General features: G+C 38.9%; 1 non-coding gene across 1 annotated transcript; it reads left to right on the top strand.

The window, feature by feature from the left end:
• The first annotated feature begins 11,105 nt into the window (after window positions 1-11,105).
• On the top strand, window positions 11,106-11,213 carry LOC117311263 (U6 spliceosomal RNA). Its single transcript, XR_004525488.1, has one exon. It is a non-coding gene; the product is annotated as a U6 spliceosomal RNA (small nuclear RNA).
• Window positions 11,214-14,584: the final 3,371 nt, after the last annotated feature.

The raw sequence follows: 14,584 nt of genomic DNA, 5'->3' as shown, positions 1-14,584 counted from the left end.
GCTACCGAAGTAAAACTCTATGCAAAGGTTATTCTAACATGAATCTTTTAAATTACCAGCGATAGGTGGTTTTAAGGTAAGCGCCAAGACTATTACTGTTGTTTACGGACTGATGATAATGTATTGCCAGAATATTTATCCCTGGGAGAAAATTATACTTTAATCTATGGCATGGCATACCATCACCAGGGGAGACAAAATCTTTTGAAAATTCTAACCTTAAGATATCTACTCTTGACTTTAAAAGTTTACGGGTATGGGGCTTCCCTGGTGGCGCAGTGGTTGAGAGTCCGCCTGCCGATGCAGCGGACACAGGTTCGTGCCCCGGTCTGGGAAGATCCCACATGCCGCGGAGCAGCTGGGCCCGTGAGCCATGGCTGCTGAGCCTGCGCGTCCGGAGCCTGTGCTCCGCAGCAGGAGAGGCCACAACAGTGAGAGGTCCGTGTACCAGGAAAAAAAAAAAAAAAGTTTCCGAGTATGGGTTCCTGGAGAAATCTGTGATGTCTGGGCTTCTAATATTAACATTTTAATATGGCCTAGTGGAAATAATAGGAACAGAGATTAGAGAAACTCTGTCCTTAAATCTTTACTGGTTTCATTGTTTGGTAGACATTTTATTGATAAGTACCAAACTGAAACTTTACATATGGGATATGACATTTCACTTCCTGAACTGGGTAAAAGGACTATAAGTTATTCATTAGGAACTACTGGAAAGTTACCATTCCACTTAAACATTCCTAAAGGTATTCAAAGTGAAATCCCACAGTGAAGATTAAAATGAGGTTGAAATAATTTTGGAAAAATTATTTTTCAATCATAGAACATGAAACCTGGAAGGGGCCTAGTGAAAATCATCCAGTCTAATCTTGAATTCTCTTCTACTTAGGTCTCTTTCAAATATAATGAATCACATTTGTACATTACTTGTCATGATCACATGTACTTACATGGGTTATTTCAAAGTCAGGAATCATCTCAAAAAATTTTAAGCTATTACAATGAACTGATCTATTTTCTTCATCAAGTAAGAAAATAAACAGCGAGGTTTTTCTTTTTTACAAAATGGGAAAACTTGCTCCTGTCTACCTGGCATCAAAAGCTTTAGGCAACAAATTATGAAGTCTAACCAAAACATCAAGGATAAAACTCTGGCTATAAAAAAATTTCTTTAAAAACTTAAATACAGTAACAACAGAAAAACCAAACCACAGATGTATCTATATTTTAAGGACTATTTCTATAAAATGGAATGGGCTCCTTTGCTGGAAGGATCTTTTATGGTTGGGTAAAGCAGTACCATCCAAAGAGTCACCTAGTTACCTGAAAATCCTGGAACATCTGAAATATGTCCATGTTGCCTCTATTCACTTCCAAGATTCTAGTCTGAAGAGATCCAAACTTAAGCCACATAAATTGTATCAGACAAACCCCATCCCTAGTTACTCTACATCTTCCACACTGGTATTCCATACTCTTTCTGAAACTCTGCACCTTTCTATTATAGCCATAGCAGCTTCTTTATTTATTTGAACATGCTTAGTTTGTGCCTTTTGTTTTAAACATGCTTGGGGACTAATGGAACCAGGCAAGAGGTTAGAGGGTGAGCACTGTTATGCTCTATTCCTGACAGTTTGAATGTCTTATGGTTGCCCCTGTTTATCTTCTAGCTTCCATTTTCAATGGAAGTAAGATAATCTTAGAAAATGAAAATAATCCAAACAATAAATTCAAGCTAGTGGTTTAAGTCTCTATTGCTTCATTATTAATAAATGCATATATCTAATTACTAGTAGCCACATAACACTGGACATTTTCAACCATGCATTAGAATATTATACTCTAAAATAAGAGTTATGGGCCTGCCACTATTGCTTGCACTTCCATCCAGACCCACTTTTAATAAACATGCAGAGTAAACCCCTTGACTCAGAGGAAGTAGAGGAAATTACATGCAAAGTTTCAACTGAAAATGTGGGTTAATAAAGTGATTGCTTAGAAATGTAGGCAGGTGCTCCACATCTATCACAATGCTGCTTCAGAACAGAGGTACAAAAGTCACACACAAAAAGGTTAAAATTAGGACCACTATTCAGTTATAAAAGGATTAATTGCAAATTCTGGTCCTTTTGGGTAGAGAATGATGTAAAAAATTTGGGAAAATAGAGTACTGAGAGATGTCCTCTGGAGCAGTGAGTTTTCTTGGCCATTTACTGACAGTGATGGCATACAAGAGCATAGGTGGTATAGAGATGATGAAGATGCTCTTAGGCAGAATAGTTTGATTCACATTAATAAGCATTACCTGCACAGCTCCCTGGGGAAAAGGAGTTCATGAACAGCAGAGCTAATACAATGTAAACTCAAAAATCAATGCCCTGAAGTTTAGCATAGCCCTCTGCTTTTGAAAACTATTGGCCAAGGAATCCTTCCAAACATGGTATAATTAACAGCCAAGCAATGTTCTGAATAAACTAGAAGCAATTTGCTTGCACCAGCAGCACCATGAGAATGTAAACTCCTGGAGGCCAAGGGTCTCTTCATATTTTGCATATCACAGGTACACAAAGAGTAAACATGAGACCAAAACAACATTGAAAAGTATCAACCATACTTTGAGACTACAAAAACTTGTAGCACATTTGAGCATTTAAAACTATGAATGTTGCTATTAAGGGTAATCTTTAATTGTTCTAAGTAACTAAACTGTTACTGACATCACTGTAATATGCAGTGGTGTCCTCATGATCGTGCAGATGTTTGAATATTGCTTGGTTATTCCAATGTCTCTAACACAAAACTGAAGACATAGGACATTTAAAGAGGAGCTATAATCAATTTAATATAGCCTTCTCTCTATCCTTTGGAGTTGCCATTTAAGAATTTAATATTCAAGAGGCACTATTTTCTTAGATCCACTCACCTTTCAGTTTCTTCCCCTGGGAAAACAAGGGAACACAGTCACAATCCTTTCAGGGATCTTCAAGGTGCTAAATGGCCAAGATGAACATGAGGTAAAAGGGAGTAAGAAGTCACCCTCATTCTGTTATTACATCCTGATGTGAGAGCTGTATGATTCAGATCAAGAAACTAGTTTGCTGGGTTCTTGTTAAAATAAGCAGTCACAGGCCACAGGCCTTGGCACATCTACATTAGACAGTGTACTGTCTCTGGCCATTCCCTTCAGTCCTTTTGCTTTATACCTTTAAATCCTAACGCCCCTACACTAACAGGCATGAGGAAAAGCCAGCTATAGTCTGTCTTTTTAAACTCTAAATATATACACACAGCAAACTTTTCTCTAAAAAATGTACCCAGGAAACTAATGGAGAAAGATGAGGTGACAAAGCAAAAAGTATGCCATTTTATAAATGCCTGTTGTTAAAAGAAACATAAGCAAAATCCCCACACGATGAGCTTCAGTGGGGTTACTCAGTAGGAGTACGTTTCCAGGTTAAGCATCAGAAAAGCTTAAATGGCTCTAACCCTCTGCTCTAGCAAACAAGTAGGGTCTTTAACCTTTAACTTGCACAAACGTTGCTATTTCTCACATAATGATATACTCATATACATTCATAGTTTTGTTTTTTTTTTTAAGTACCTTTTACATACTCTTTACCTACAACATCTTTTTCCTTTCATGGAATTCTGTTATCACAGAGCCTCAAACTCAAGTAGTAGTCTACTGTACAACCCTGCTAACGCAACTTAGTATACATGCAAAACTGTTATTGCTACTGAAATTCTACCTCTTGAAAATTGTTTTATGGCTTTTTTTTTTTTGCAATAGGAAATATTCTTTCCTATATACTGTGCTATTTTGCATTCATTACCTTTTCAGAGGTATTTTTTTAAATGTTTAAATGCTTTTCAGAAGTGGATTCTCCCAGGCACTAAACTAATTGAACCAGGAGTACAACTACTTTAAGTACACTATAAGAATCTAAACCTGGGTCCCTCGAGATTTGCTGCCCAAGAGTCAATTTCTTTAAGCCTGCTTCTGCACACAAGACACACCACATTAAAAAAGTTTTGCATTTCCTATCATACTAACTATAGAATCTGTGGCAATAAATCCTGGACTCTCCTAATACTGAGATTTAAAAATCACCCCAGAAAACTGCCATTTCCAAGTTCTCAAGAAAGCTTTTAGAGGTAGGAATTTCTTTTCTACAGAAAGCTATGCTTTCAGAACAAAACAACTTTTATTTCTACAAGGAAAAGAGAAAAGAGTGAAAGCTGTCTGAGGCAATTTACTATAACCAAGCAGGGAGTTAGTTAATATTAATACATGGCAACCTAGGTAGTCTCCATTTAGCTACATTGCCAATTCTCATGAAAAGGTCTGGAATCTCATCAATACACAATTCAGCAAATTTGGAAACAGGAAAAGCCCAAGAGAAATTAATCTAGGACACTCAACTACTGACCAGTGTTCTTCTGTTAACATGTAGCATACTGCAGATAGGAAACATAAATGGTCTTCCGATTAGAAAAGCACTCACTTGAGCAATTAACATAGCATCTCAGTAAGACATGCAAAATGTAAAATAATCTGATGCAAAAAGAGTGGGAAAACAATAAACCTACAAGACATACAATGTGAAAACAGTGTAAGAACAGTCTCACCTCAAAGAGAACAAAGCAGAATCATGAAATGGGGCCTCATTTTGATATAAGGTTTCATAACATACAAAGGCAACTTGGTTTCCTACCTCATGGAAAGCTTAAAAATCCTCAAAGACAGTATCTCACCTTGTGACCCCATATTTCTATTCATAAATGAGTCTTTTGGGCCTTAATCTCTTTTCCCCAGGGAGAATATCACGGATTCAGCTATTTATGAGAAAAGAAAAGGTCTAGATTTTCCACTCTTTTTACACTATTAGTTATTATCAATAATTCATCCTGAAGTTTAAATTATTACTAGGCTCATGCACTAACCCCTAACATGGCACTACAATATGCTACCAAGCACTAATGCTTACAAAACTATACACATCTCAAAATGGAAGACATTGGTGATTTTGTTGTTCTTAAACAACTTGTAACATCTGTCCACAAGTATTAAAATATACATATATATATTTCTATTGCACATATCCCATTTTTGTTCAACTTTTTAAAAGAAAAACTGCCAGCTAACATGGATGAGCAAAGGAAAGGAAGTAGGCACAGCTACAGATTGAGGCATAGTCCTGCCTAAAATTATAGCTTTTGCCATCATGAAGTGGACCAAAATAGACCAGGAAAAACAATGTAGATGTATTAAGTAAACACTGGGCAAATACAACTGGAATATACCCATTTTGTTAAATGCCATCTGGTGAAAATCATGGAAGATGCAGATGCAGAAACAACCTGAAAGCATTAAACAGTGGTTCTCTTAACTTTGAAATGAAAATATGTAAAGCAACTGGAGAAGATGAGTCTGATACACAATTATTCAAACAAGTGGGCCAGAGATGGTTTCACTGGTGCTGACAGTAGAGGGTCTCTATCCCCTGCCAAACAATCCTACCCAAAAAGTTGCCCAAAAAAACATGGGGAGGATGGGTAACAGACAACTGAAGATACAAATTCTCCATATGATATTCCCAACATACCAACGGGACTCATGTATGTAGGTTCCATTCTGTCTTTATCAATTCCAAAATACTGATAGAAAACATCAGGAAGTGGCTGAGAATTTAGAGAAAAATTTAAGTTACCTTTATCCAAGTTACTTCTACTATGCTTTACCACTCAGTAATTGCCCCCAATTAAAGGAAATTATATTTTATCTATATTATGTAATTATTTTACTAAAACGCTTCCATATGCCAATTCAAATTGGTTGACCAATTTAACTAATCATTAAGAGTGCTCAATATTTCCAATTTTTGGCTATTTTTATCACTCTCAAATTCTGGTAAATCTGCCCCAAGATTTCAGCAGCACAACATGCATGGCCCTGGGTAAACATTCCCTGTATCACAGAGATGATCTAAGATGATTTGTTCTTAATTTCATCTAACCAGCTGTAAATTCTTTCTCTACTTACAAAAACTTATAAAGGTTTCATTCTTCTTATGTAAACACCTGGCAATTCATACAATGGTCCCCTGTTGATTTGGAAGCAAGGACGGCTTTACCCTGTAGTCTGTTCATCAGATAGTTATAAGTTTTAACAGAAAGAAAGGAAATTCATTATTTCTTACTGGAACTATTTTTCTTGTTTGAGTTTTTTCAGACCCTGGATTTCTTCTAAATCTACACTGACCTAACCACAGTCTGGGAACATTTCTTCTGAGGCCCATTCTCTGATGAGAAAGTTCAGTTCCAACTGGGGGAAGTTACCTCAGTCCCAGCCTTTTCAGCCAAACATACACCTATTGCCTAGAAAAATAAATCAAATACCCAAGAACCCATCTTGGATCAAAGGGAAAAAGTTACTTATCCTTTTACAAAAAACAAAGCTATAGAATGTGAAATGCCATAAAGTCAGATGGAGCTGCATAAAGCATTTTCACTTCTTTTTCTTAGGAGAAAGGAGTAATATGGAAACTTTCCTCGTTTTTTTCTCCACTCCTGTATGTCCAAAGGTGAAGGCAGGTCATACTGTAGGGTCCATCCCAAGATCTTCTGAACAGAAAAACCACTTTTGCCACTTTTCTTCCAGCCTTAGCAGCATGTAAAACCAAGTCTCAAGTGCTATATAAATAAGACTGCACGAAAAAGAAAGAACTAATTTTAATACAGTAGCTTCTCATCCTAGGGTGGTGAAGAGGGTTCCATCCCCGGACTCAAAACTGTTTAGTTCCCTTTTACCAACTTTTCACTAAACCCAAGCATGCATTCATAGGGTTAGCATCTGCACAATGTGGTTATTCCTTAGAAGAATGAAAAAACATTTAAAAATACCATATATCCAAAGACTTCTGAAAAAGAAGTCCACCACAGCTTCCTTCTCCAGGAGAAATATCCCTCTTATCATCCAAAAATGTGGACTTACACATGTAAAAATGTGTATTTATAGAGTTGTGATAATGTACTCACATATGCAACTAACCTTGTGATATCTTGTCTTTATGCTTCTTTATCACATCAAAGGTTTTACTGCAAAATTGGACCTTTGTTCTTATCCAGTAAATCTATGCCAAAGGATGAGCCAGGTATTAGAAATATATGTAATTTTTTAAGCATCTCTTTCACTTCAAATTAGAACACATATTTGGAATTTACTGCTGCAAGTCTCAACTGTGCTTATCACAACAGTGGCTAAAACTGGAAGACGTTAAAAAAAACACCCTGATGTCACGCACGCTTGCTATTTCGTCTTCTTGTCTGGAACAAAAGGTAAAGAATTCACAAATATCACCATCTAAGCACCTGTTTCAAATGATATCCGCCTTCAGCTTGTAAAATTATTTGTGATTAAGCAAATTGCAGCAGAAGATGTATATCAGTTGCTTCTTTCTTCCTAGAGAAGTTAGCAGGATGACTGCATCCCAGGGGCTTCTCTTCTTTGAATCTGAGAGGTGGAACAAAAAGAAGAGCAGCCTTTTCCAGTCCAAATCATGGAGGTAAAGTTTAGAGAAGAGATATCCACATTTCAAGAATAGGGAAGGTGGCCCGATAAAAGAAGCAGGACAACCCCACTCCAGGAGACAACATAGAAATACCTGGAAATACAAAATAGATTGAAAACAGGCAGATTAAGATAGGTACTTCTATATGAGCTTACTTTTTAAAAATAGTATTTTAAAACACACAGAAAAAAAATTTTTTGGATTACATATTGTTTAAAAGAAAATGTCCAACCACACCACCAAATTCAGTATTATCACTGGAAAAGCAGAAGCAGGGGAGCTTACCTGGTCGCACAGTGGTTAAGAATCTACCTGCCAATGCAAGGGCCATGGGTTCAAGCCCTGGTCCGGGAAAACCTGACATGCTGCAGAGCAACTAAGCCCGTGCGCCACAACTACTGAGCCTGAGCTCTAGCGCCCACGAGCCACAACTACTAAACCTGTGCACCTAGAGCCCGTGCTCCACAACAACAGAAGCCACCGCAATGAGAAGCCCATGCACTGCAACGAAGAGTAGCCCCCGCTCACCGCAACTACAGAAAGCCCGCGCACAGCAACGAAGACCCAACACAGCCAAACATAAAAAATAAAATTTAAAAAAAAAAAAAAAAAAAAAAGAAAAGAAAAGAAAGAAAAGCAGAAGCAGGGACTTCCTCAGCGGTCCAGTGGTTAAGACTCCACCTTTCAATGCAGGGGACACGGGTTCGATCCCTGGTTGGGGAACTAAGATCCCACATGCGTAAGGGTGTGGCCAAAAAAATAAATATATATAAAATAAGAACTAACAAATAAATAAAAAGAAAGAAAAGCGGAAGCAGTAGCCAAGAAACTTATGTAAGTATGATACAAAAAGCTAGAATTATATAAAAACTTGCATTATATAAAATGAGATACACATGTTAATTTTCTCTTATGCAAATGGAATAATATAGTCCATGAAATGATTCTATATAAAACATTTGTGTTGGGACTTCCCTGGTGGCACTGTGGTTAAGAATCTGCCTGCCAATGCAGAGGATATGGGTTCAAGCCCAGGTCCAGGAAGATCCCACATGCCGCGGGGCAACTAAGCCCGCGAGCCACAACTACTGAGCCCACATGCCACAACTACTGAAGTCCATGCCCCTAGAGCCTGTGCTCCGCAAAAAAAGAAGCCACTGCAATGAGAAGCCCACGCACTGCAACAAAGAGTAGCCCCTGTTCACCACAACTAGAGAAAGCCCACATGCAGCAACAAAGACCCAACACAGTCAAAAATAAATAAATATTTAAAAATTAAAAAAAAAAAATCTGTGCTTAAAAGCAGTATTGTAGGACTTCCCTGGTGGTGCAGTGGTTAAGACTCCACCTGCCAAACAGGGGACACAGCTTCGAGCCCTCGTCTGGGAAGATCCCATGTGCTGCAGAGCAACTAAGCCCATGCACCACAACTACTGAGCCTGTGCTCTAGAGCCCATGTGCCACAGCTACTGAAGCCCGCATGCTTAGAGCCCATGCTCCACCACAAGAGAAGCCACTGCAGTGAGAAGCCCGTGCACCACAACAAAGAGTAGCCCCCTGCTCACCACAGCTAGAGAAAGCCAGTGTGCAGCAACAAAGACCCAACACAGCCATAAATAAATAAATAAATAAAACCAGTATTGTACTCCAAAGTTGATGCTTAAATACTTAATACTCAAAACCATATGTGTCATCTTACTCAGAATTATCTTCAACTACCTAAGACCAAGAGTGAACAATAAAAATTTTGTAAACTATAAACACAGGTAAAACAATACGTACTGTAGCATGATCGCCAAATGCAAGCGTGTAAAAACATTAGCAGTTCACTGCTGTTAAACATCACACTTGTTAAACTGCAAATATCTGCAAAAGTAAATCAGACAAAAAAAGGACAAATATTGTCTAAGTCCTCTTACACGAGGTAACTAGACTAGGCAAATTCACAGAGAAAGAAAGTGGAATACAGGTAACTAGGAACTGGGGGGGGCGGGGGGCTGGTGGCAGGGAAGTGGAGAGTTACTGCTTAATGGGTATTGAGTTTGTTTGGGATGATGAATAAGTTCTGGAAATAGACAGTGGTAATGGTTACAGAACAATGTGAATATACTTAATGCCACTGAATTATACATTTAAATATAGTTAAAATGATAAATTTTATGTATGTATGATAATAAAGAAATAAATCACAGGTGCATATCAAAAGCTTAAATTACTTAAGCTTACAAAAATGGCCAATGGTGACTGGCTGACTAGTCTTCCTAGCCCTCCATTTTTAGTATGTCACAGAGATTCAAAAATACCTCTCAACTCCAAACTGACCTTGAATAACCTCTTCTGGTTGAAGACGAGACAGTTCTGATTCAAAACCTACAAAAGGAAAATGTAAATTAATTCAGAAGGTAAAGAACTACAGAATTTGCATTTGTTATAAAAGCAGCAGAGGAAGTGAGAGAAAAAACTGAGAATATCCACATACAGGCCTTTAGAACCCTACGGAGAACAGAGCTGTTTCATTATATAAGCTTACTCAGGCTAGTTCAAAGCTTGCACCAGCCACTAGACTGTTCTGTAGCTCAATTCTAATGGCCAGATAATTGGCAGTAATGTTGAGGGGGAAAGAAGATACAAGCTAGTCCTTTCCACAAGTAAATATGCTGAAAGAATTCTATATAAACCAAATAAGTACCAAAGAAGTCTTTTAAAAATGCACCTTTTGGGCTTCCCTGGTGGCGCAGTGGTTGAGAGTCCGCCTGCCGATGCAGGGAACATGGGTTCGTGCCCTGATCCGGGAAGATCCCACATGCCGTGGAGCGGCTAGGCCCGTGAGCCATGGCCGCTAAGCCTGCGCGTCCGGAGCCTGTGCTCCGCAACGGGAGAGGCCACAACGGTGAGAGGCCCGCGTACCGGAAAAAAAAAAAAAAAAAACCTTTTTGGGACTTCCCTGGAGGTCCAGGGGTTAAGACTCCATGCTTCCAGTGCAGGAGGCACGGGTTCGATCTCTGAACAGGGAGCTAAGATCCCGCATGCCATGCGGCTTGGCCCAAAAAAAGAAAAAGATAAAAAGCACCTTTTCCTTAATGTCATTTGCTGCAACATGGATGGATGTAGAAATTATCATGTTCAGTGAAGTAAGCCAGAGACAGAAAGACAAATACCATATGATATCATTTATATGTGAAACGTAAAAAATGATACAAATGACTTATTTACAAAACAGAAACAGACTCACAGACATAAAAAACAAACTTATGGTTACCAAAGGGGATGGCGGCTAAATCAGAAGTCTGGGATTAACATATACACACTACTATGTATAAAACAGGCAAACAAGGACCTACCATATAGCATAGGGAACTATACTAAATACCCCGGAATAACCTATAATGGAAAAGAATCTGAAAAAGAATACATATGTATGTGTGTATGTATATATATACATACATATATATAAAAAACGGAATCACTGCTGTACACTTGAAACACCACATTGTAAATTAACTATACTTCGATTTTAAAAATGCACCTTTTCTTGTGCTTGCTTCAGCAGCACATATACTAAAATTGGGAATGATACAGAGAAGATTTGCATGGTCCCTGTGCAAGGATGTCACACAAATTCGTGAAGCGTTCCATATTTTAAATTTATTCATTTATTCATTCATTTATGGCTGCGTTGGGTATTCATTGCCGTGCACAGGCTTTCCCTAGTTGCAGCGAGCGGGGGCTACTCTTCGTTGTGGTGCGCGGGCTTCTCATTGCAGTGGCCTCTCTTGTTGTGGAGCACTGCCTCTAGGCGCGTGGGCTTCAGTAGTTATGGCTCGCGGGCTCTAGAGCGCAGGCTCAGTAGTTGTGGTGCACAGGCTTAGTTGCTTCGCGGCATGTGGGATCTTCCAGAACCAGGGCTCGACCATGTCCCATGCATTGGCAGGCGGATTCTCAACCACTGCGCCACCAGGGAAGCCCTACTTTTCCTTTTAATCCATGCGTGAAACACTACATAAGGCACTTATGTAAGGTACAATACTTATTATGTTTCTCATGTGTCCTGTCTAAAATGTAACCTCCACCAGGAAGGAACCTGTTTTGTTCACTGGTGAATCCCAGGCACCTAGAATAGCATGTGACCCATAATAAGCACTTAATAAAAATTTGTTGAACAACTGAATAGCAGGGCTCTTAAATATACCTAGCCAACATGAGCTAAAATTTAAATAGACAGGTCCTAGAGTTAGGTGAAGAAAGTACAACTATACACTCTGATCTACAAAACTTACAAATACATTCCTGTAAAGCTGGTGCCTTACTACGCATTTCTGGGTCTCTGAACTCACTTGTTTAGTGCTGTTGATTATACAAAAAATGTAACTTTATATTACAAAATCTGACTTATTGAGAGGATGAAAAGGGAAAATAGGAATTTTCAATGAAGCTCTTGGGCTAGCCAGATCTGAGTCAAATGACTTTATGTAGTAGTCAGCTTCTAAGATGGTCCTCCCTTACTGCTGCCTCCTGGTATTCACACCCTTTAATAATCCCTTCTAAAAATGAACAAGGGTTCACCTATGTGACTACTGTATAATAAAAAATTTGACTGGCCTTTGTCCCTAGAGGGAGACTACAAATTGTTGGAATTTACAGTAAATGAACCAGTGGAAATTAAACAACACACTCCTAAACAACCAATGGGTCAAAGAAGAAATCACAAGGGAAATTTGAAAATATCTTGAGACAAATGAAAACAAAAACACAGCATACCAAAACTTACAAGATGCAGCAAAAGCAGTGCTAAGAGTAATATACAGCTGTAAATGCTTAAATTAAAAATGAAGAAGGATATCAAATCAACAACCTAACTTTATACCTTAAGGAACTAGAAAAATAATAAATAAACCCAAAGCAGCCAGAAGGAAGGAAAAAATAAATATGAAGCCAAAGATTGGTTCTGACAGGGTCATGGGAACCCTTGAATCTGCAGCCAGTTGGTCAGAAGTGCAGGTGGCCTGGGGATCCTCCAAAGTGCTGCTGGCATCTAAAGTGAGGGCAGTCTTCTTGGGGGATCATGCCCTTTTGACTTGTGGGGTCTGCATTAATTCCAGATGGTTAGTGTCAGAATTGTATTGCAGTATACCAGTTGGTGTCTAAACAATGACCAACAGAATGAGGAGGAAGGGACAGTGAGTGACTTTTGAGGCAAGGTCATAGATGGGATTGTGGCTTCTGCCTTGCTCTCCTGAATTACTTGTTCTGGGAAAAGCCAGCTGCTGTATCATGACACTCAAGCAGCCCTGGAAGAGGCTGACAGTGGTAGGAATGAGGCTTTCCACAACCAGCATGAATTTGCTAGCCATGTGAATGAGCCACCATGGAATTAGATGACTGCCACCCCAGCTAGTATCTTGACTGTAACCCTGTATGAGACTCCAAATCAGAAACTCTAATAACTCCTGACCCACACAAACTGTGCGAGATAATAAATGTTTATTGTTGTTTTAATCCATTACATTTTGGGTAATTTGTTACACATCAATAAATAGCTCAAGGGCTTCCCTGGTGGCACAGTGGTTGGGAATCCGCCTGCCAATGCAGGGGACACGGGTTCGAGCCCTGGTCTGGGAAGATCCCATATGCTACGGAGCAACTAAGCCCGTGCACCATGACTACTGAGCCTGCACTTTAGAGCCCGTAAGCCACAGCTACTGAAGCCCACGCGCCTAGAGCCCATGCTCCACAAGAGAAACCACTGCAATGAGAAGCCCGTGCACCACAACAAAGAGTAGCCCCCGCTCGCCACAACTAGAGAAGGCCCACACGCAGCAACAAAGACCCAATGCAGCCAAAAATAAATTTTTAAAAAAATTATTAAAAAACAACAACAACAAACAAACAAATGCTGGGACTTCCCTGGCGGTTCAGTGGTTAAGACTCTGTGCTCCCAATGCAGGGGGCATGGGTTCGACCCTTGATCGGGAAACTAAGATTCCCCCATGCCACACGGCCAAAAAAAGAAAAACAAATGCTGGGTTTGTTGGACAGTTTCTGCCCCCAGATGTGGGCTAGACTATACTAATATAGATGTGCTTAAGTGGATTTATTTCCTCCCCATAAATGAAAGCACACTATACAGTGTCCTGGGATTCAATATTCTAGGATAAACCAAAATGGAAAAGAATATAAAAAGAATATAGTTATATGTATAACTGAGTCACTTTACTGTACAGCAGAAATTAACACAACATTGTAAATCAACTATACTTCAATTTAAATAAATAAATTTACTCAGTTGAATTTGTGTTATTTAACAGTCTGCCTGGACTTAATTAAGGTTACAATCCAAGCAACAAAGCCTTGGCTCTAAAAGTATATGATAAAGACTCTACCAGCTAAAGGGTATTTATTCCTTTTCCCCTCTTCTTATTCCTTTTCTTAATATTGAAATACATATAGTTGGAGTTTTTCACTCATCTTTCTTCAATTTTTTTTATTGTAAAATACACACAACTTACAATTTATCATCTTAACCCCTTTTAAGTGTTCAGTTCAGTGGTAAGAAGTACATTCACATTATCGTGCAACCATCACCACCATCCATCTCCAGAACTCTTTTCATATTACAAATCTGAAACTGTACCAATTAAATAATAAACCTCCATTTCCCCTCCCTGCAGCCCCTGGCAACCACCATTCTGTCTGTCTGTCTCTGTGATTTTAACTACTCTAAGTCCCTTATACAAGTGGTATACAAGATTTTAATCCTTAAAGCAGTTCAACATTGAATGTTTTTCATATAATACAATCAAGGTATATGACTAAGTAGATATTATGGTTTGAACTGTGTCCTGCCCAAATTCCTATGTTGTCATATGAATACCTCAAAATATGACCTTATTTAGAAACAGAGTCACTGCAGATGTAATTAATTAAGATGAGGTCATACTGGAGCCAAGTGAGCCCCTAATCTGACTGGTGTCCTTATAAAAGGGAGAATTTAGGACATAGACATACACAGGGAG

This window comes from Tursiops truncatus, chromosome 2 (assembly GCF_011762595.2).
Source record: "Tursiops truncatus isolate mTurTru1 chromosome 2, mTurTru1.mat.Y, whole genome shotgun sequence".
In the NCBI taxonomy this organism is placed as follows: domain Eukaryota; kingdom Metazoa; phylum Chordata; class Mammalia; order Artiodactyla; family Delphinidae; genus Tursiops; species Tursiops truncatus.
This window is presented reverse-complemented; position numbering and strand designations above follow the sequence as displayed.